Raw genomic sequence first — 22,958 nt, 5'->3', positions numbered from 1 at the left:
TCTTGAGGAAGTGTTGGCCACCCTTAGACAACATCAGTTGTACTTGAAATCTTCTAAGTGTACTTTTGCTCAAGATAGTTTGGAATATTTGGGCCACATAATTTCTTCTAAAGGTGTGGCCATAGACCAAAAGAAGATAACTGCTATGCTACATTGGCTAGTTGTAGGGTCGAGATGGCGACAAGAGGGGGGTGAACAGTCGTTACTAAAACTTAATCGCGTCGGCTAACCGAAACAAGTGCAGAATTAAACTATCGGTCTAGCCAAGACTATACCCCTCTATCTATGTTCTCTAGCACCTTGCAAAGATCCTAATTAAGCAACAAAGGTGCCGAGCTAACTAGAGCTCACCTAACCAATTCTAGAAGTAAGGTCACACAAACCTATGCCACTAGTACTTCAAGCAACAAGGGAGCTCCTACACATGCTAGTAAGCAAAAGCACAAAGCCACCTAATGCTCACTAACAATGCTCAATAATAAGGCAACCAATGCCAAATTATAGAGCGCAAATACTTAGCTACACAAACTAAGCAATGTGACTAACAAGGTTACACAAACCAAATTAGCCACGCAAGGGAGCTACTTCTATGCTACACAAGCAAGAAGGTAACTAGTGAGCTACACAAGCTAACTAATTACAAGAGCAACTACTCAAGCACAATGTATATAAAAGTAATCACAAGCTTGTGTAAGGGGATTACAAACTAACAGGAAGAACAAGGTTGACACGGTGATTTTCTCCCGAGGTTCACGTGCTTGCCAACACGCTATGTCCCCGTTGTGTCGACCGCTCACTTAGTGGTTCGGCGGCTAATTGGCATCACCCGCCAAGCCCACACATCGGGCACCGCAAGAACCTACCCTAAAAGTGAGGGTAGCTCAATGACACGCTCAACTAGAGTTGCTCTTCGTGGCTCCCGTGGGGCGAGCATGATGCCCCTCACAAAGCTCTTCTCTAGAGCACCGCACAAGCTTCTTGTGGGCTTCGACGGAGACCACCACCAAGCCATCTAGGAGGTGGCAACCTCCAAGAGTAACAAGCACCATCGGCTTACAACTCAATCACCTAGTGCCACTCGATGCAGCCTCATGATGCAATCGCACTAGAATCGCTCTCTCACACAATCGGATGATCACTATCAAGCATATGTGAGATGAAAGACTCCCAAGCACTCTCAAGCTTGGACACAAAGTCCCCCGAGGTGCTCTGCAATAGCCATGGCCGAGACCACCTTCTATTTATAGCCCCACGGGCTAAACTAGCAGTTACCCCTTCACTGGGCAAAACTCAGGACGACCGAATGCTCCAATCATATCGACCAGATGCAGGACCTCAGCGTCCGATCAAAGGATGCTTGCCACGTGTCGCCTCCGTTCAACCTTAGTCACGTGATCTCAATGGTCAAGTGATGACTGGACACAGCTGCTCAAAGTGATCGGATGCAGCAACCCAGTGTCCGGTCGTTTCCAGTAAGGTACCAGTCGCGACTGGACGCGTCTAGTCGATCACGATCGAACGCAGCATCAGTGTCCGGTCCTTCTCCACCTTCTCAGCATTGCCTATGTCATTATTTGTCAGCCTGACCGAATGCACCCTGCCAGTGTCTGGTCACTTTCAGCGCCAGCGTTCGGTTGAAGACCGACGCCTGCACACTCTCTGCCGCCACTGACTAGACGTAGGACCCTAGCGTCCGGTCATTGCATGACTAGCGTCCGATGCACTCTGTGAAATCCTATCTTTTCTATATAGGGCATCGGTGGCACCGTCGGACTATCTACCATGTGTATGTGTGTTAGCATTTTCACAATCATTTTCCAAAGGATTAGCCACTCAACTTGCCACACCACTCAATCCTAGCGATGATGCAAAGTTAGATCACTCGAGTGGCACTAGATGACCGATATGCAAACAAGTTTGCCCCTCTTGATAGTACAACCATCTATCCTAAACCCGGTCATAAACTTGTCTACACACCTATGACCGATGAAATGAAATGCCCTAGGTTATACCTTTGCCTTGCGCACTCCATTCCATCTCCTCCAATGTCGATGCAACACATGCACCAACATGATCGACAATGATATGATCCACTTCATATCATCATGTGATTATATTGGTTCATCGATCTTGACTTCACTTGCTTTTCACCATTGCCTTTGTCCATCGGCGCCAAGTCTTGCTCAAGCTTCACCGCCACACGGTCCATCGCTCCAAAGCCTCTGACTTGCCCTTCACGCTTGCAACCGGTCCATCAAGCCAAGTCTTGTCTTGATATTCTCCACTTTGATCACATGACTCAATGTCATGTCTCATGTGCAATAAGCTCCTTTAACATCACATGTGTGAGCTTTGCGACATCTCCAAACCATTTCACCTTCACGGCATATGTTTCTCACACACATGTACTTGTGGACTAATCACCTATGTATCTCACATAAACATAATTAGTCCATCTAAGGTTGTCACTCAATTACCAAAACCACACAAGGACCTTTCAATCTCCCCCTTTTTGGTAATTGATGACAACTCTACAAAGATATGGAAACTAAGCTCTTTTGGATTCATGTTGCTTGCCTAAGCAATTTTACCATGTGTAAATGATTTTGGACAACTACCACAAACCCGAAATGGTAGTATTAGCTCCCCCTACATATGTGCTAGAGTGTTTGTTTTGAAGCTCACGCATATGCATAGATTGAAATTGTGGGAGAGTAATTACTACTAAATGATGCTATGGTGTATAAAGTAAACCTTTGAAGCGTGATACCAATCGGAGTTGTGCCTTTAAGTTCATCCTTAGCACCATGGTTAGCTAGATATCACGTGGAAATGAAATCACTAGATACCTCGTGAGGTCAACATTAAAAGCAAGGTACTAGCATTACTTGAAGAACATACCAAGTGTCTAGCTATCATCCTATGCATGCTAGTTTTCATTTCATCAAACAAATTCAACAACTAGCATACACCACACAAGCATGCATATTGAATTTAAGAACTTATGCAATGCAAGCAAGCACATGAATATGCACATATCAAATGCAATCAATCAAAGTTTATGAGCTTGCTCCCCCTATCTGTGTGCTTCTCTTGTCCAAGAATTTTGATCCATCTCTTTTCTTCAATGTTGCTCCCTCTTTGTCCATGTCCATGTCCAACCTCTACTTCTTTGTTTCAATCTCTCCCAAAGCTTTCATATCTTATCTCTCCCCCTTGTACAATCTCAATATTAAAGCTTTCATATCTTTGTACAATCTCTCCCCCTTTGTCATCAATTTCCATAAAAGGTGTGCTTCTCATTGATGCAAAGGTATGCATTTGGGGTAGATGGTTGAGACTTGAATCTTGCATTTTTTATGGACATCACTTAATTGTTGGAATGACACCACTTGTAGATACCACTTGTAACTTGTATCTTGTATAGGGCTTCTTGAGATACCACACATAGGATCTTTGACCTTGATATCAATTTGTGTGACACCTCCCCTATGTGATAGCATGGGTCATCCATTTGATACACTTGAGCTCTTGTAGGTGAGGGATGCATTCTTCATTTGATGATCACTTAAAGTTGAGGATCACTTGTGGAACCATCGTCTTGCATGATTGATACCATATGTAGATGTGATACCGCTTGAAAGAATCTTCTAGTATAGAACCACTTGTTGGATTTATCAATAAAAACCATTTCTTAAACATTTGCTATCTTCATGAGTACCACTTATAGGATATCACTTATGAGTTGATCTAGACATCACTTATAGATTCTTGATGAAATACTTGAGTCTAGATACCACTTGTAACAAACAAACTAGATATCCATTTGTATTGTTGTCTTGTGCTTGTACTCTTATCACTATCATGAGCTTCTATGGTTGACTTGAACTAATATTGATTTGCCTAAGCTATCAAGTTCAGTTTGAACCAATGACAAGCTTCTTCACACCTCTTGCAAGGGTTATCTTGCCAATGTTGTATTTGTCACTTGTTGGCAATCCAAATTAAATCAAGTAATTGGGTTTACTAGCTCATGAACAAATTCATATACTAACCACTAGAACAAATAATCATTCAAGCAATAGTGGTAGACTATGAATGTAAATATTTCATTTGTTATGCATGATCCTATGAAGCATATACTATATGCACTAACCACATACTAGTAAGGGATGAAATGATCATGCACATTACAATAATACCTTTGCTATGTTGGAGTAGAGGATAGTCATATAGATTCTAATTCATTACTCCAATAGCAATGTGAAGTCCAATTATAAGCTTGGTGAAGACCAATAGATACCATTTTGAATTTCACTCTTCACCCATATGAAATGAATACCACTTATGATCAAGTGCACTTTCTTGTTGTGGTGAGCCTTCTTCTCAAGCTTGGTAGGACACTTAGAGGCAAAGTGTCCAGTACTTCCACACTTGAAGCACTTGATGTGAGCATAGACTTTCTTCTCATCTTCATTCTTGCTCATCATCTTGGCATCTTGAATTTGCATTGGATGCCTTGCCTTTCCATCCCTTCTTGTTTTCTTCTTCATCATCATCAAGTCACCACCATCTTCATGGTTGATCTTGATTTGAACTTGAGGTGTCTTTTTTTGCTCAACTTGTGGCTTTGGTTGAGGCTCTTCTAGTTGCTTCACCAATTACTTGGTTGGGCACATTGAGGTAAGATGACCCCATGTGCGGCACTTGAAGCACTTCACATGCTTTAGCCTCTCTTCTTCCTTCATCTTCTTGATCTTCTCAATGTTAGGGCAACCATTTGCAAGGTGTCCCGCTTCATGACACCGGTAGCACATGGTATGAGAGAGCTTTCTTTGTTGTAGCTTCTTCATCTTTCTTTATCTCTTTCTTTCGCTCTTTGTCATCTTCTTCTTGAAGACAAGGCCACACTTGTCACCATAGTTTCTTTGAGTCTTCAACATGTGCTCAAAGGTGACTTCTGAGTTGTAGCACCTCTCTAACTTGTTGCTTAATTTCTCCACTTCATTTTTGAGCTCATTGTTTTCCTTCAAAAAGTTAGTCTCACAAGACATAGAAGTAGAATAAGCATCTACTTGTGAAGAACATGGCATTTCTAATAAATCATCACAAGAGGTGGATACAAGCTTCTTGCCTACATCACAAGGGTTAGCAACATTTTGCAATTTATCATTTGATCCATATGATGAGCTCTCATTATTTTTAAGTTTCTTTGTAAACATTTTAATGAGAGAAGCATGTTGTTCTAATAATTCATCATGAGATGCAAGTAGTGTCTCATGATTCAATTTTAGCTCATCATGTGAAGATTTAAAAGCATCAAGTAATTTCTAATGTTCTTCACAAGAGTTCTTTAGAAATGAGTTTTCATTTTCTAATTTCATTATTTTAGCTTTCTCATTTTCTAAAGACATGGTCATGCTAGCAAGTCTACTAACGAGCTCATCATATGAATCAACATGATCAACCACATTATCATTTGATACCTTGGTGTCACATTGTGATATGAAGCAATGTGGTGATGTAGGAGAGCTTGTAGTAGCAATGTCATCCGAGCATGATCCATCATCATAACCATCAAGTGTGCATAGGGTAGCATCATCATTTGCAACACTTGTAGCATCATCAATCTTGTCAAGTGAACTTGTAGTAGATCGATCATCATCATCACTTGACCATGAGGTAGAGCAATCTTCTACAATCACCAAGTTGTGGTCATGCTCAACATCCTCATGCGCCACTTTCTTGGGCTCATCCTCCTTGAACTTGCCATCATCCCATGTGGAGGAATCACCGAAGGTGCGCTTGATGGACTCCCATATCTCATGAGCGGTTTATGTGTAGTTTACTTGTTTCATCAAATCAAAACTCAATGCATCCATTAGAAAACAATAAGCATGTGCATCAAGTTCATAGAGAACTCTTTGAGCTTTGGTGAGATTTCTATGGTCCAAGACATGGGTGAGACCACTAGTGACAATCCACCAAAACTTAGGTCCCTTTGCACGAAAATGATCAAGCATGTGATTTTTCCAAAGTGCAAAGTTTGTACCATCAAAAATGTGTGTCTCACAAACATCTAGCTCACTAGACGCCATCCTCTCGGGTCGGTGAAGACCAAAAATGAGAGACCTAGCTTTGATACCACTTGTAGGGTCGAGATAGCGACTAGAGGGGGGTGAATAGTCGTTACTAAAACTTAATCGCGTCGGCTAACCGAAATAAGTGCAGAATTAAACTATCGGTCTAGCCAAGACTACACCCCTCTATCTATGTTCTCTAGCACCTTGCAAAGATCCTAATTAAGCAACAAAGGTGCCGAGCTAACTAGAGCTCACCTAACCAATTCTAGAAGCAAGGTCACAAAAATCTATACCACTAGTACTTCAAGCAACAAGGGAGCTCCTACACATGCTAGTAAGCAAAAGCACAAAGCCACCTAATGCTCACTAACAATGCTCAATAACAAGGCAACCAATGCCAAATTATAGAGCGCAAATACTTAGCTACATAAACTAAGCAATGTGACTAACAAGGTTACATAAACCAAATTAGACACGCAAGGGAGCTACTTCTATGCTACACAAGCAAGAAGGTAACTAGTGAGCTACACAAGCTAACTAATTACAAGATCAACTACTCAAGCACATTGTATATAAAAGTAATCACAAGCTTGTGTAAGGGGATTGCAAACCAATAGGAAGAACAAGGTTGACACGGTGATTTTCTCTCGAGGTTCACGTGCTTGCCAACACGCTACGTCCCCGTTGTGTCGATCGCTCACTTGGTGGTTCAGCGGCTAATTGGCATCACCCGCCAAGCCCACACATTAGGCACCACAAGAACCTACCCTGAAAGTGAGGGTAGCTCAATGACATGCTCAACTAGAGTTGCTCTTCGTGGCTCCCGCGGGGTGAGCACAATGCGCCTCACAAAGCTCTTCTCCAGAGCACAGCACAAGCTTCTTGCAGGCTTTGATGGAGACCACCACCAAGCCGTCTAGGAGGTGGCAACCTCCAAGAGTAACAAGCACCACTAGCTTACAACTCAATCACCTAGTGCCACTCGATGCAACCTCACGATGCAATCGCACTAGAATCGCTCTCTAACACAATTGGATGATCACTATCAAGCATATGTGAGATGGAAGGCTCCCAAGCACTCTCAAGCATGGACACAAAATCCCCCGAGGTGCTCCGCAATAGCCATGGCCGAGACCACCTTCTATTTATAGCCCCACAGGCTAAACTAGCCGTTACCCCTTCACTGGGCAAAACTCGGGATGACCGAATGCAGGACCTCAGCGTCCGATCAACGGATGCACGCCACATGTCGCCTCTGTTCAACCTTAGTCGTGTGATCTCAACAGTCAAGTGATGACCGAACATAGCTGCTCAAAGTGACCAGACGCCGCAACCCCAGCGTCCGGTCGTTTCCAGCAAGATACCAGTTGTGACCGGACATGTCCGGTCGATCACGATCGGACACAGCATCAGCATCTGGTCCTTCTCCACCTTCTCTGCATCACCTATGTCACTGTTCGTTAGCCTGACCAGACGCACCCTGCCAGCGTCCGGTCACTTTCAGCGCTAGCGTCCGGTCAAAGATCATCGCCTGCACGCTCTCTGCCACCACTGACCGGACATAGGACCCCAGCGTCTGGTCAATGCATGACTAGCGTTCGGTGCACTCTGTGAAACCCTATCTTTTCTGTATTGGGCACCGGGGGCACCGTTGGACTGTCCACACTCTACGGGCGGACACTCCGCTGGTGGAGTTTCAAACCTTTCTCGCCTCCATTTCATCACCGACTTGATCCACATCAACTCCAACTTCATCTCCTTTGTAAATGTGCCAACACCACCATGTGTATGTGTGTTAGCATTTTCACAATCATTTTCCAAAGGATTAGCCACTCAACTTGCCACGCCACTCAATCCTAGCGATGATGCAAAGTTAGATCACTCAAGTGGCATTAGATGACCGATATGCAAACAAGTTTACCCCTCTTAATAGTACGGCCATCTATCCTAAACCCAGTCATAAACTTCTCTACACACCTATGACCGTTGAATTAAAATGCCCTAGGTAATACCTTTGCCTTGCACATTCCATTCCATCTCCTCCAATGTCATTGCAACATATGCACCAACATGATCGACAATGATATGATCCACTTCATATTATCACGTGATCATATTGGTTCATCGATCTTGACTTCACTTGCTTTTCACCGTTGCCTTCATCCATTGGCGCCAAGTCTTGCTCAAGCTTCACCGCCACGCGGTCCATCGCTCCAAAGCCTCCGACTTGCCCTTCACGCTTGCAACTAGTCCATCAAGCCAAGTATTGTCTTGATCTTCTCCACTTTGATCACACGACTCAATGTCATGTCTCATGTGCAATAAGCTCCTTCAACATCACATGTGTGAGCTTTGCAACATCTCCAAACCATTTTCACCTTCATGGCATATGTTGCTCACACACATGTACTTGTGGACTAATCACATGTGTATCTCACATAAACACAATTAGTCCATCTAGGGTTGTCACTCAATTACCAAAACCACACAAGAACCTTTCACCAGTACCTACTACAGTCACTGAGCCAAGAGCTTTTCTAGGACTCACTGGATATTATAGGAGGTTTGTTAAACATTATGGACTACTTACTAAACCTCTTACTCAGTTGCTCAAATATAAGCAGTTGCCTGGTCAGAAACAACTCAGAAGGCCTTTGATGAGGTGAAAATAGCCATGACTAGAACACCTATATTGGGTCTTCCAAATTTCACTTAGCCATTTACTATAGAAACTAATTCTTGTAATGATGGTATTGGAGCTGTTTTGATGCAACAGGAACAGCCCATTGCTTATCTTAGTAAGGCTCTTGGGGAGAAGCACAAATCACTATCCATTTATGAGAAGGGGTTCTTGGCCTTGATTATGGCAGTTGAGAAATAGAGACCATACTTACAAAGGCAAGAATTCACAATTCTCATAGACCACAAGTCTTTAGCCTTTCTCTATGAACAGAACCTACATTCTAAAATGCAAAGAAAAGCTATGACTAGGCTCATGGGTCTCCAATTTAAGATTGTATATAAGAAAGGAAAAGCAAATGTGGCTACAGATGCTTTATCCAGGGTAGCTCACCTCATGGTTGTTCAAGCAGTTTCTACTATTCAGCTAGTTTGGATCCAAGAGGTCTTGAATTCCTACACCATAGATCCCAAAGCTCAACTATTGTTGAAGTAATTAGTTGTATCAAGCCTTGATGGTAATGGGTTCAGTCTCAAGCAGGGTCTCATTAGACACAATGGCAACATTTGGATTAGCCAAAATTCAGCTTTACAAACGAAGATCATTGCTGCTTTTCATTCAAGTGCTTTGGGAGGCCACTCAGGTATGACACCTACCTACTACAAACTAAGGAAGCATTTTGCTTGGAAGGTTATGAACCAGGATGTAGAGAGTTATATCAAGCAATGTTCAGTCTATCAACATGCTAAACATCCATTACAGCATCTAGCAGGCCTGTTGCAACCCTTGCCTGTGCCAGAAGGAGTTTGGAGAGATGTTTCTATGGATTTCATAGAGGGGTTGCCCAAATCTGATGGGTACAATGTCATTTTAGTAGTTGTGGATAGGCTAACTAAGTATGCCCATTTTATTCCTATGAAGCATCCTTACACTGCCAGCACTATTGCTCAGGCATTCTTGGATAATGTGGTGAAGTTGCATGGCTTACCAAATTCTATTGTCAGTGACAGAGACATAGTGTTTGTCAGTCACTTCTGGACACAACTGTTTAAGCTGTACAAAGTCAATTTAACTCTGAGCACATCATATCATACTCAAACGGATGGACAAACTGAAAGAGTAAATCAATGTTTAGAAATGTTTCTCAGATGTTTAGTGCAAGACTCTCCCAAGGCCTTAGAAATCTTGGCTTTCACTAGCAGAATTGTGGTATAATTCCTCCTATCATAGTTCACTAGGTTGCTCACCTTCCAAGGCTCTTTATGGGTATGAACCAAATGTGGGTGCAGTACCTCAAATACCAGAAACTACTTGCCCATCAGTAGCTGAGGTCATTAAGAACAGAGAACTTCATCTACAATCCCTCAAGCAAAATCTGGCATGAGCTCAAAATAGGATGAAGCTGATGGCTGACAGAAAATGCACTGACTATCATTTCAGTGTGGGTGATCAGGTGTTATTGAAATTACAGCCCTACAATCAATCTACAGTGGCCAACTGCCCCTTTCCCAAGCTAGCATACAAGTATTTCGGTCCTTATACAGTACTAGAACAAGTTGGATCAATTGCCTATAAATTGCAATTACCAGAGGGCACTATGATTCATCCTGTCTTCCACATATCATAGCTGAAGCCATTTGTGGTAGACTATACTCCTGTGTTTGATATGCTACTAGTAACTATAGACTTGGAAGCTGCAACAGCTGTCCTGGACAGGATCATTGATAGGCGTCTGGTCAAGAAAGGGAATACAACAATTCCTTAGGTCAAGGTTCTCTGGACCGGTCTACCACCATCCGCCACAACATGGGAGGATTATAATGTTCTACGGCAATGTTTTCCTGATGCTCAAGCTTGGGGACAAGCTTCATCTTTGATGGGGGGAAGTGTCACAGGTGACACAGCGGAACATTGAGCAGGAGAACATCGGTGGAGGCATCTTCCTAATAGCTTGGCATATTTTCATTATTTACTTTTTTACTCAGTGTCTGTAACATGGGCCCAGGGCCAGAGTCTTTCCGGCATACATATGCCTAGACATTGTAAGCGAACATCTTATTGAACAAATAAAGTAAAACATGAACACGCTAAGGTAGGGGCTTTCCTCGCCGGCATCTTCTCCCCTGATCTATGCCTCTTGTAGTGCTCACGTTGACGGCTTGATGCCGGCAGCCATGGGGTTACATTGACTAGACAAGTCGGTGACCATCGGAGCACCAACATGGCCACAGCCCATAATCTACGTCCAGACCAACGCTACCTACCTCACCAACAACTCTAGCTCCAACAATGATTATTACAACCCCGATCACTTCACCACCCCATAGCTTCAAGCGCCTCATATTGGAGATGTCAAAATGACATCGAGTCCTTCTGTGCTTCAACGACGACAAGCAGTTCACCAGAGAGCATAGGTGTAAACACCTATTCGACATTGCCATGAACGATTATGACCTCAATGACATCAAGTCCAACCTAACATCGATGATCAGGAGGCAAGTGTATGCGGTTAGCTCACCATGTACCTGGTAGGCGCCATCCTTCGCAATGGAGCCCACATCTTCATCGTCACCAGCGCCACACATAACATCATTGACACCCATATCTAGGTTTCCAGGACTCGCCAAATGCTGCATCAAGACATCCATCATCATCGACAATGGTAGCCATGTCTCATACCATGGAGCCTCCTTCTATGTGCCGATCCACATCGACAACGAGACTTCAATGTACCACTCCACATCGACAATGAGACACTCCACAAATCCACACCTTCTTGGTGGCTCTTAATGTCAATACATACGTCATCCTTGGTACACCTTAGTTGGCTTCCTCATTTTCATCTTGTGAAAATTTGCAACACTGAGCTTCAAGAAAGATGACTGCACCGTGGCATTCACAGGAGTCCAGAGTAGGCCAACGCCACAAACTGTCCTAAGACATGCAACTAAACCCGCTTTGCCGATGTGGGCAAACATCCATGCAACAATGCCTTTAGCATAGTCTCATCTCGCCTCACCGTATTCACATACATCAGAAAGGCAGTCTAGGAAGTACCGGAGCTTTGCTTCATCACTGACACCAACCACAGCGGCACAACCACCTGAACATGGTCCATTGATAGCAGAGTTATCTTCTTAGATGGTCGCTTCTACCTTTCGGCATGCTCACCACTACTACCAAACCTCCTAGAGTCCCTTCTCGTCGTAGATATGCATGATCGACTTCGCCTTCTAGCAGCCAACCTCCATGCCCTAACGACAACGATAATGCTACCTACCTTGCTAGCAAACATCGTGGTAACGCAAGAGTGGACATAGTTCCTTGCCATTGACCATGTCTTCCTTGGTCCTAATAACAAGAGATGTTGCTTGTCCATCATGTCACCAACCTACAACTACGACAACATCTTCTTTGGCAAGTTCATCAACATCACCACTACCTCTCTTGTATAGCACTACCTTGTGCTTAGGATGCCAGGGTACATCTTTCATGAGCAGGTCCAGGAAGTGTAAGCCATCAACTAACCCCCACCACCGGCAATAATAATGCTACTTGTCAAGATGGGCGTTGCCCGTGAGATCATCAATGCCTTGGGGACATCAATTGTTTGCCACGATATGATGACTCCAACCTCCCATGGCTACATTGGGTCACTTTGCTACTAACTCCTCGACAGGACAATCCACAACCATCTCTCGCCCATGGTGGTAAAGCGATTGTAAGTGCGCTTGGAGACACGATAGATGGCGGCTCCCCTTCCTCCCGATGACACCTCTAGATGGATTATGGATGCACTAGAAGTCAAGGGGGAGTGATGTCACGGGTCAAAATGGGCCCGTTAGTGGTAAGCCGAGCTCTTAAGAAGGGCGGCGACCTCTCCAAGATGGTCAGCCCCTCCTCCCAAAGTGGAATCCATGTCCAATTAGAGCTTGAATAAGATAGGAAACAATAAACTCAAATTAGGAAAGATAGAGCTTCTTTAGGATAAGATGAGTCCAATCCAAATCTATAAGGACTCTACGTCTAGTTTTCTTAGGGAACAAGTCATGGGAGTTTAAATATAGGAGACATGTGTGCATATGGATAAAGCAAGAAGTAGAGGATTGTTCCTCAAGCTCTATGCCATCCTAGCTACCATGCGCCTACCCTCTCCTAGCATCACTGCCACCCCCTGCATCTGCCCTAGAATACAGGCAACCATGGGACGCCATCTATGATACACGGATACTTCACAAAACTCGTGTACCAGTGTCGGATACTGTATCGGATACAGATACTTCACGGATATGTCCGGATACGTATCCCGAATGTATCGGACAATTTAGCAATTTCCAAATAATAGAAAAAACAGATACTCATGGGACACATGTGCGATACCTTCAAACCCTAACACCACTCAATCACTTTGTATTAAAGCCCTCTATTCAGCTGCACCCCCTCTTCTCCCCATTCACGTAGCCGTAGCTGCCTCACGCACGGCAGCCTGCTGCTCACCGCCGCCCAGAGCAGTGTCGCTCGTCACTCCCTTGCTGTCACCGCCACCAGGCCACCCGCCTATGCCTCCTCCTGCTCCTTCCCCTTCCATAGTGAGTCTGACATTCCTCTACTTCCTCCATGTCTGGTCCTTCCCTTCTCAAATCAATCTCCCCATGTGCTAATTCATCTGCTCTATGTTTATTTCCCCTCGTGTCTGATCAAATGGCGACTAGTATGAATGCTTTTGCATCCACTCATAGTGGTGAAAGTGAAGAATTTCCTGTTGCCAACAATCCTGCTATTGCAAATCGAGTCTTGGCTTTTGCTCGTGTGATTCCTACAGACGATGATGACAAGAAGCCCCTATGGAGGTATGTTTAGATTCTTCAGAAAACTAGAAAGGGTCAAGAGGGCAACGCAAAGATGAGATGTAGACTTTGTAACAAGGGTTTCTAAGGAAGTTACTCTAGAGTTAAAGCACATCTGTTAAAGATTTCTAGTTTTGCGGTCACATTTTGTCGAGTGGTGACTATATATATTCTTGAACAACTACAAGCTGAAGTTTCTGCTGCAAATGCTACTGCCGGCAGGAACCTTCCTAGAGATATTCAACTTCCAACTAAGGGCAATGAGAAGATGAGGAAGAGGAGGGGTGTTTCGGCTATTGAGTGCAGCTTCAATCTAGAAGTCCGTAGCCAGCTTGATGAACTGATAGCTAGGATGTTCTACACAGCAGGCCTGCCTTTTAATCTTGCACGTAACCCATATTTCAGGAAGGCTTTCATGTTTGCTGCCAATCATCCAATTGGAGGATATGTCCCTCCAAGCTACAACAAGCTAAGGACAACTCTTCTTGTGCAAGAGAAGACAAATGTTGAGAGATTGTTGCAGCCCATCAAGGCAACATGGAATTCTAAAGGTGTGAGTATTGTATCAGATGGATGGTCAGATGCTTAAAGGCGCCCACTCTTGAATTTCTTGGCTGTGACAAAAGATGGTACAATGTTTCTTAAAGCATTCAACACTGAAGGAATATCCAAGACCAAGGAATATATTTCAGAGAAGATGCTAGCTGTAATTGATGAGGTTGGGGCACAAAATGTTGTGCAAGTGATCACTGATAATGCTGCCAATTGCAGAGCTGCTGGTATCATTGTTGAGCAGAAGTACCCTCAGATTTTCTGGACCCCATGTGTCGTGCATACTCTGAACCTTGGCTTGAAGAACATATGTGCTCCTAGGGACATTGAGGATGTGCTTTATGATGAATTCCAATGGATCAGTGAGATCATTGGAGATGCTAGCAGTATAAAGAATTTCATCATGAATCACTCCATGAGGCTATCCATGTTCAATGAGTATAGCAAGATTAAGTTCCTTGCCATTGCCGAGACAAGATTTGCTTCTGCTGTTGTGATGATGAAGAGGTTTGTGGCTATAAAAGATGTTCTTTCAGTGATGATAGTGAGTGAAAAGTGGACTGCCTACAGGGAGGATAATCCTGGTCTAGCCCAATTTATGAAGGACAAGATTGTGAATGATGTGTGGTGGGATAAGGTGCGCTATTTCCTCAGTTTCACTGATCCTATCTATTCTATGGTGCGGGCAGCTGATACTGACAAGTCATGCCTCCACTTGATATATGAAATGTGGGACACAATGATAGAGAAGGTGAAGAATGTGATATATCGTTATGAAGGGAAAGTGCCACATGAAGAATCCACCTTTTACTCAGCTATGCAAGACATCTTGGTGAGCCGTTGGACAAAAAGCATTACCCCCTTGCACTGCTTGGCACACTCACTAAATCCCAAGTACTACACTGAAGCATGGATCAATGAGGTTCCAAACCGACAAGCTCCCCATAATGATGAGGAGATTTCAGAAATGAGAAATGCTTGTTTCAGGAGGAATTTTTCTGGTGAGGAATTAAAAAGGGTCAAGCAACAATATGCTAATTTCTCTTTGTTTGGACCTGGATTCAATTCATTTGATTCACTTGAGGATAGAACTTATATGGATCCAAAACAATGGTGGGGAATTCATGGTCATTCTGCTCCAGAACTGATGAAGTTGGCATTTAGATTACTTGGCCAGCCAACATCATCTTCTTGTGCTGAGAGAAATTGGAGTACCTATGGGCTGATTCATAGTTCCTTGAGAAACATGTTCTAGTTTGGCCTTTTATTGTTGTTTTTTTAAATCTCAATTGTTTGACACCTGTAGTTCAATTCCTAATTGCAAACTTGCAATTGACTTTGTAGGCTCAATCCTGCACATGCTGAGGATCTAGTTTTCACACACCAGAACTTGCGTCTTCTTTCTAGAAAAAATGAGGAATACAACCATGGTCCATCAACAATGTGGGATATTGGAGCTGATACTTTTGAAGCTGATTTTGAGGGCGGTGCTGATTTCCTTGAGCATGCTGATCTGTCACTTGATGAGCCAGACCTTGAAAGAGTTCTTGAATATCTTGGGGCACTGGATCTGACTGAAGATGTTGGATCAAGTGACTGAAAGACTTCTTGATGATTGCCAATTGGTCATGGCCAGCTGCCGTTCATGCATCATCACTTTATCAATTATCGTTTTATCATTTCATCATGTAGTTATGTGTGTATGTTGAACCTAAGTTTGAATAATGGCTTGATGGCCTGAACGTCATGCCCTGAACAATATTATGTTATGTAATATTTATGGTCTATGCACTAATTTCTAATTTCGGTGGATTTAGGTTTTTTATTTTTTATATATATTGCCGTATCCCCGTATCTGTATTTTAGGAAAATGGCGTATCGGAGTATCGCCGTATCACGTACCGGTATCCGTATCCACGTATCCATGCATCATAGGCCGCCATTGCCTTCCATTCCCTCGTCCTTCTACCTCTGTGCCTACAATCTACGCAACACCTCCTACCAATATAGACCCATCACAAAACCGTATCTGTAGCAAAGGAAGTAGAACAACTAACATTGTATCAGATCCATCTTGGTGAGCAAGTAAACCTCGGCCATGACATGCACCACACCGGGTCATCTGATTTGCTTTATAAAACCCGTGCTCCTGACCAGCATTGCATGTAGGGCATGGTTTCTCTCCACGACCCTCGCAATCTGTCAAAAAAATAAACAACTAATAGCTTTTTAAAAAATGAAAGAGAAATATGAAAAGAGTGACAATAGTTACCATGTTAGAATTAAAATAAGTGTAAATGCATAGCAACAAAATTATGAAGAAGGTACTTGCTAAGGTGCAATGTGAAAAAAGGGGCACTTAGCTAGGTGTCCTAACTTAAAACAATTTTAAGATTAGTATCATGCGTGTGTTCTTACAGCCTGTTGGTGGCAAAAGATAGCACAATAGCAGCAATAGTAAGTAGGTTTATGGCCGAATGCATCCCATGTTAGTTATTATGACTTCGTATGTGAGGATATGAACTGAAAGGTATTTCCATCATAGAAGCATTCAAAATGCAGGATCAAAAGGCTATAAACCTACATAAGCAAATTAAGTTACTACATGAATGTATTTAATTTGTTAAAGGAAAAATTAGGTTTCATGCCACTGTGTTAATTACAGGTGTCGATATTTTCCATTGCTCTTTTGTAATATTAAGACTCATGCCGTTCGTTTATGCCACTACTGTATCAACTTTAGTGGCAAAACTTGTTACAGTCTTGCCACTACAAGTGGTACAATAGTGGTGTAAACATAACAGGTTTTTACACAGTGGTGTCATGAATCCAAATATTACAAAAGCAATGTCAAATATCATAACCGTAATTAACATAGTGGCACAAATCTAATTCCCTCATTAAAGGAAAATCAGAGGGCACTGAAAGCAAAATACATATAGTACCTGAGCATTTTTCAATAATATCTGAATGTGGAATCTTGACCATAACTTCTTCCTCTGGTACAAAAAGTGCAGGAAACTTAGACCTCAAATCTAGTTCCCACAATCCAAGCAAAGGACCTTTTTCTCTTCCATCTATATTCCCACTTTCATAGGGTTCCTTTTTTGTAATAATGTGTCTTTCCTCGATGAAGGTTTCCAAGGTGCCAACATAGACATTGCAGTCCTCAATGGAGGTAATTTTCCATGTGCGGGCAGGGTGACTTCCCCAACAGCATCGATGTCCAATACGGTCAATGAGCAGCTGTCGGATCTCCGCCTCATCCAGTACATCCCTATCAGTAGATCCAACCATTCCATTGTCAGCATAGAACAACAGTAGTGCCAACAAAAAGACAGGATCCCAGGACACAAGGGAAGGGAAAATGATGCGCGGGGAGCAACAGTGCACTTGTTTTTTAATGGGGAAACGATGGTAGTTATTTAATCTATTTAAGCTCAGTGCAAAACTGGTAACTCCTGTTCTTGACACCATTTAACAGTTTTAGCCTTCAGGTACTCCATCAAGCCAACTGATAACGTGAGTTCCCTGGAGTCTTCAATCTTCTTTTATCAACACATCATCCTTCAACTGCATGGCCGATTATTCCTACTCCAGTCACTACTTGCTGTATACTTGAATTTGCTAGAACTCTGGTTGTAGAATTCAATTACTGTCGGTTAATTTAGGTCAGTTATTTTTAAATTCCTTTCAAATATAACAAATTGACCTTTTAGCTTTTGTCATAAGTCCTGGTGCAAGTTGTACATAAATGTGTTAGCTAGCTGTTAAAGGGAGACGTGCAACTAGAACATCTGAACTACTAGTGTTTCCAATATTTCATGTTTTCTAATCATTATGGAATTTACAGGTGTACTGCATGACCCTCATCAAGGACATGTACAACAATGCAGTGACTAGTTTTCAAACAAATGATGGTATCACAGCTTACTTCCCGATTAAAATAGGACTTCATCAAGGGTCGGCCTTAAGCCCATACCTCTTTGCTTTGGCAATGGATAAGGTTACCAGGAACATTCAAGGGGATATTTCTTGGTGTATGTTGTTCGCTGATGATGTAGTGTTAGTGGACGAAAGCCAGGCAGGAGTAAATAGGAAACTAGAGTTGTGGCTGGAGACCCTTGAGTCTAAAGGTTTTAGATTAAGCAGAACTAAAACCGAATATATGAGATGTGACTTTGGCGGAGCTGCACAGGAGGAGGGAGATGTAAGTTTGGAAGGCAGTAGTGCCTAAGAAGGACACATTTCGTTACCTAGGATCGATGTTACAGAGAGATGTAGATATTGATGCGGACGTTAGCCATAGAATCAAAGAGCAGGGTGGATCAAGTGGCGATAAGCTTCTGGCGTTCTTTGTGACAAGAGGGTACCACAAAAGCTAAAAAGTAAGTTTTATAGAACGGCGATTAAACCGGCTATGTTGTATGGAGCAGAATGTAGGCCTACAAAGATTCGTCATGTTCAACAACTGAGTGTTGCAGAAATGTGTATGTTGCGATGGATTTGTGGTCACACAAGAATGGACCGAGTTAGGAACGATGATATACGTGACCACCTAGGGGTAGCACCAATTGAAGAAAAGTTTGTCCAACATCGGTTGAGGTGGTTTGGCCATGTCCAAAGAAGACCTTCAGAGGCATCAGTGCATTGTGGAGTCCTAAGCCAGGAGAGGTAGAGGTAGACCGAAATTGACATGGGGGAGACAATAAAAAGATATTTGAAAGCTTAGAATATACCTAGAGATCTATGTTTGAATAGGAGTGCTTGGAAAGCAGCTATTAATGTGCCTGAACCGTGACTTGCGGCTCTTAGTAGGTTTCAACTCTAGCCTACCTCAACTTGCTTAGGACTGACAAGCTTTGTTGTTGTTGTTGTTGTACTGAGGTGCAGTCAGAGACCTTTTCCTGGGTCCTCTAAGCAGTCGTGAATGAAAAAAAATGATTTTCATAGAAATTTCAGGTTGTCAAGGAATCTTCCATCTCTACGCAAGTTTGTAGCTCCGCATGGATCACATACTTATGGTCTATCGTAAGAATCAAATATTTTTACATCTCTGTCATTAACATCACTATTCAGGTGTTCTCCATTTTTACTAGAGGATGTATCTATTAAGTCTTTACTATTAAGTCTTTACTGCAGCCAATACTAATAGCCCACACATTGTCTCATTTATCATCATTCTTACGAAATGACATGTTTGCAGAGCTCATGGGGAATCCAGTTACATCAAATTGATTTGAAGGATAACAGGATTACAGATATGTTGAGTGATAGTACTATCGGTGCAGAAAGTGATCAACACGTAAATATTTGAAGTTTTGCTGCACGTTGTGATAGGAGGTGGCCTAGCACTCAATGACATAGGGTTTATACTGGTTCAGACAACGTGCCCTACCTCCAGTTTGAGTCGGTTGGTGACTTTATTCCTGAGCCCAGGTGCTCGAAGTTTGTTGTGGGGTTACAAACGGAAGGGAAAAAGATTGGGGGTACAAGAGGTCCGGTCGGACTCTGGTCTGAAGGGCCAAGAGTGATGGGAGCCCTGCTATGTGCTAAGTGTTCGAGCGTGTGCTCGAGTGTTTAAACCTGGTGGTTCTGTTGTTGTATGTTGGAGAACTGAGTCGATCTCTCTCTTGGGAGAGAGCGCATCCCCTTTTATAGATGAAGGGGATAACCTTATAAGTGAGAGGGAGATAGTGTGTATGCTCTGCTAAGTCTTGTTGCCTAAGCCGGTGGGTACGAGAGGATGGTAGGCACCCACAATACTGTTCAATGTCAGATGCACGTGGAAGGTTGCGTCGTCTTCTTCTAATATGGCAGACGTCGGTGCCTGCCATACTGTTGATGCCCAGAGGCATGCAGGGGGTCTTACCATGTTCGCCTGGTACGGTAAATGCCGGTGCCCACAACACTGTTGGCGCCCAGAGGCATGTGGGGGTGCCTTACCGTGTTTGTCTGGTATGGGAGTTGATGGCACCCACAACACTGGAAAAATGTCGGCGCTGAAGGGTCGAGATGGCGACTAGAGGGGGGGTGAATAGTCTTTTCTAAAACTTAATCGCGTCGGCTAACCGATACAAATGCGGAATTAAAACTATCGGTCTAGCCAAGACTATACCCCACTATATATGTTCACTAGCACCTTGCAAAGATAATAATTATGCAACAAAGGTGTCGGGCTAGCTTAGAGCTCTCCTAAACACTTCTAGGAGCAAGGTTACACAAACCTATGCCACTAGTACTTTAAGTGACACGGGAGCTCCTACACATGCTAGTAAGCAAAAGCACAAAGCTAACGATGCTCACTAGCAATGCTCAATAACAAGGCAACCAATGCCTAATTAGAGAGCGCAAATACTTAGCTACACAAACTAAGCAATGTGACTAACAAGGTTACTAAAACCAAATTAGCCACGCAAGGGAGCTACTTCTATGCTACACAAGCAAGAAGGTAATTAGCAAGCTACACAAGCTATCTAATTACAAGAGCAACTACACAAGCTTAATATGTATAAAAGTAATTGCAAGCTTGTGTAATGGGGATGCAAACCAACGGGAAGAACAAAGTTGACACGATGATTTTTCTCCCGAGGTTCACGTGTTTGCCAACACGCTAGTCCCCGTTGTGTCGACCGCTCACTTGGTGGTTCGGCGGCTAATTAGCATCACCCGCTAAGCCCGCACGTCGGGCACCGCAAGAACCTACCCCTTGAGTGAGGGTAGCTCAATGACACGCTTTACTAAAGTTGCTCTTCGCGACTCCCGTGGGGCGAGCACAATGCCCCTCACAAGCACTTCTCCGGAGCGTCGCACAAGCTTCTTGCGCGCTTCGACGGAGACCACCACCAAGCCATCTAGGAGGTGGCAACCTCCAAGAGTAACAAGCACCACCGGCTTGCAACTCGATCACCTAGTGCCACTCATTGCAACCTCACGATGCAATCGCACTAGAATCGCTCACTCACACAATCGAATGATCACTATCAAGTATATGTGTGATGGAGGGCTCCCAAGCACTCACAAGCATGGACACTAAGTCCCTTGAGGTGCTCCACACCAGCCATGGCCGAGGGCCACTTCCATTTATAGCCCCAAGGGCTAAACTAGCCGTTACCCCTTCACTGGGCAACGGTCGGGCCGACCGGACGCTCCGGTCATGTTGACCGGATGCTAGACCTCAGCGTCCGGTCGCTCGGAGACGACCACGTGTCCCGGTTCCAACGGTCACTTGACCTGACCGGACGCAGCAGCACTCAACTGACCGGACGCTGGACCCTCAGTGTCCGGTCGTTTCCAGTAAGCTCCCGAGCATGACCGGACGCGTCTGGTCGAACGCGATTGGACGCAGCCAGTGTCCGGTCACATTCCAGCTTCTGCGTCACCGTACATTAGCATGACCGGACACAGCCTGCCAGCATCCGGTGCATGCAGATCCAGCGTCCGGTCAGTTGACCGACGCCAGCATCTTCTCCATTCTCTTCACCCTTGCTCAAGTGTGCTAACCACAAGAATTTGCATCCGGCGCAATAGAAAATAGGCATTCCATTTTCCCGAAAGCGTCGAATCCCAAACCCATCTCACCCCTACAAACACCACCTCCTTTGTAAATGTGCCAACACCACCAAGTGTACACCACCATGTGTATGTGTGTTAGCATTTTCACAATCATTTCCCAAAGGATGTTAGCCACTCAACTTGCCACATCACTCGATCCTAGCAACAATGCAAAGTTAGATCACTCGAGTGGCACTAGATGACCAATATGCAAACAAGTTTGCCCCTCTTGATAGTACGGCCATCTATCCTAAACCCGGTCATAAACTTCTCTACACACCTATGACCGGTGAAATGAAATGCCCTAGGTTATACCTTTGCCTTGCGCATTCCATTCCATCTCCTCCAATGTTGATGCAACACATGTACCAACACGATCAACAATGATATGATCCACTTCATATCATCATATGATCATATTGGTTCATCGATCTTGACTCTACTTGCTCTTCACCATTGCCATCGTCCATCGGCGCCAAGTCTTGCTCAAGCTTCACCGCCACGCGGTCCATCACTCCAAAGCCTTCAACTTGCCCTTCACGCTTGCAACCGGTCCATCAAGCCAAGTCTTGTCTTGATCTTCTCCACCTTGATCACATGACTCAATGTCATGTCTCATGTGCATTTAAGCTCCTTCATCATCACATGTGTGAGCTTTGCAACATCTCCAAGCCATTTTCACCTTCATGGCATATGTTGCTCACACACATGTACCTGTGGACTAATCACCTGTGTATCTCACATAAACACAATTAGTCCACCTAAGTTGTCACTCAATTACCAAAACCAAACAAGGACCTTTCAGGCGCCTACAACACTACTTGGGAAGGTCGCAGGGTACTGTCATGCAGGTGTATAGGGTACGGTCCTTGGTATTGCGGTTGACTTGGGTGCCCTGCCTTACTTTCTCCATCTGTTTCCTAGTCCTTACCGAGTGGGCGTCCTCGGTCAGCTGGTCCCAGTCGGCTCTGATTGCGCTAGTCGAAGAAGAGCGGTAAGCAGGGGTTTGGCAAATCCCCAGTTGGAGAGGCGGGCTGGAGTCGGAAGCGGGCGCCATTCCTCCTTGGCCAGGCCTTCTGGTCAGAGATTGGTTTGTCCTTTTGGCCTGTCGTTTAGGTGTTTGGGCCAGCCCATGAGTTGCGCGTTGTTCGCAACGTTGTCTGCTGGGCCGAGCCTTCATTGGGGAGCCGGTCCATGAGAGACCCCGGGTTTATGTACCCGACAGGCGCCCCCAAGCCCTCG

General features: G+C 44.0%; 2 pseudogenes; one reads left to right on the top strand and one right to left on the bottom strand.

The window, feature by feature from the left end:
* The window catches only part of LOC136479856 (uncharacterized), a 64,009-nt pseudogene that overhangs the window by 8,487 nt on the left and 32,564 nt on the right, over positions 1-22,958 (bottom strand).
* Positions 13,465-15,762, top strand: LOC136483853 (uncharacterized; annotated as a pseudogene).

The sequence above is a fragment of the Miscanthus floridulus genome, chromosome 9 (genome assembly GCF_019320115.1).
Source record: "Miscanthus floridulus cultivar M001 chromosome 9, ASM1932011v1, whole genome shotgun sequence".
NCBI classification, from domain to species: Eukaryota; Viridiplantae; Streptophyta; class Magnoliopsida; order Poales; family Poaceae; genus Miscanthus; species Miscanthus floridulus.
This window is presented reverse-complemented; position numbering and strand designations above follow the sequence as displayed.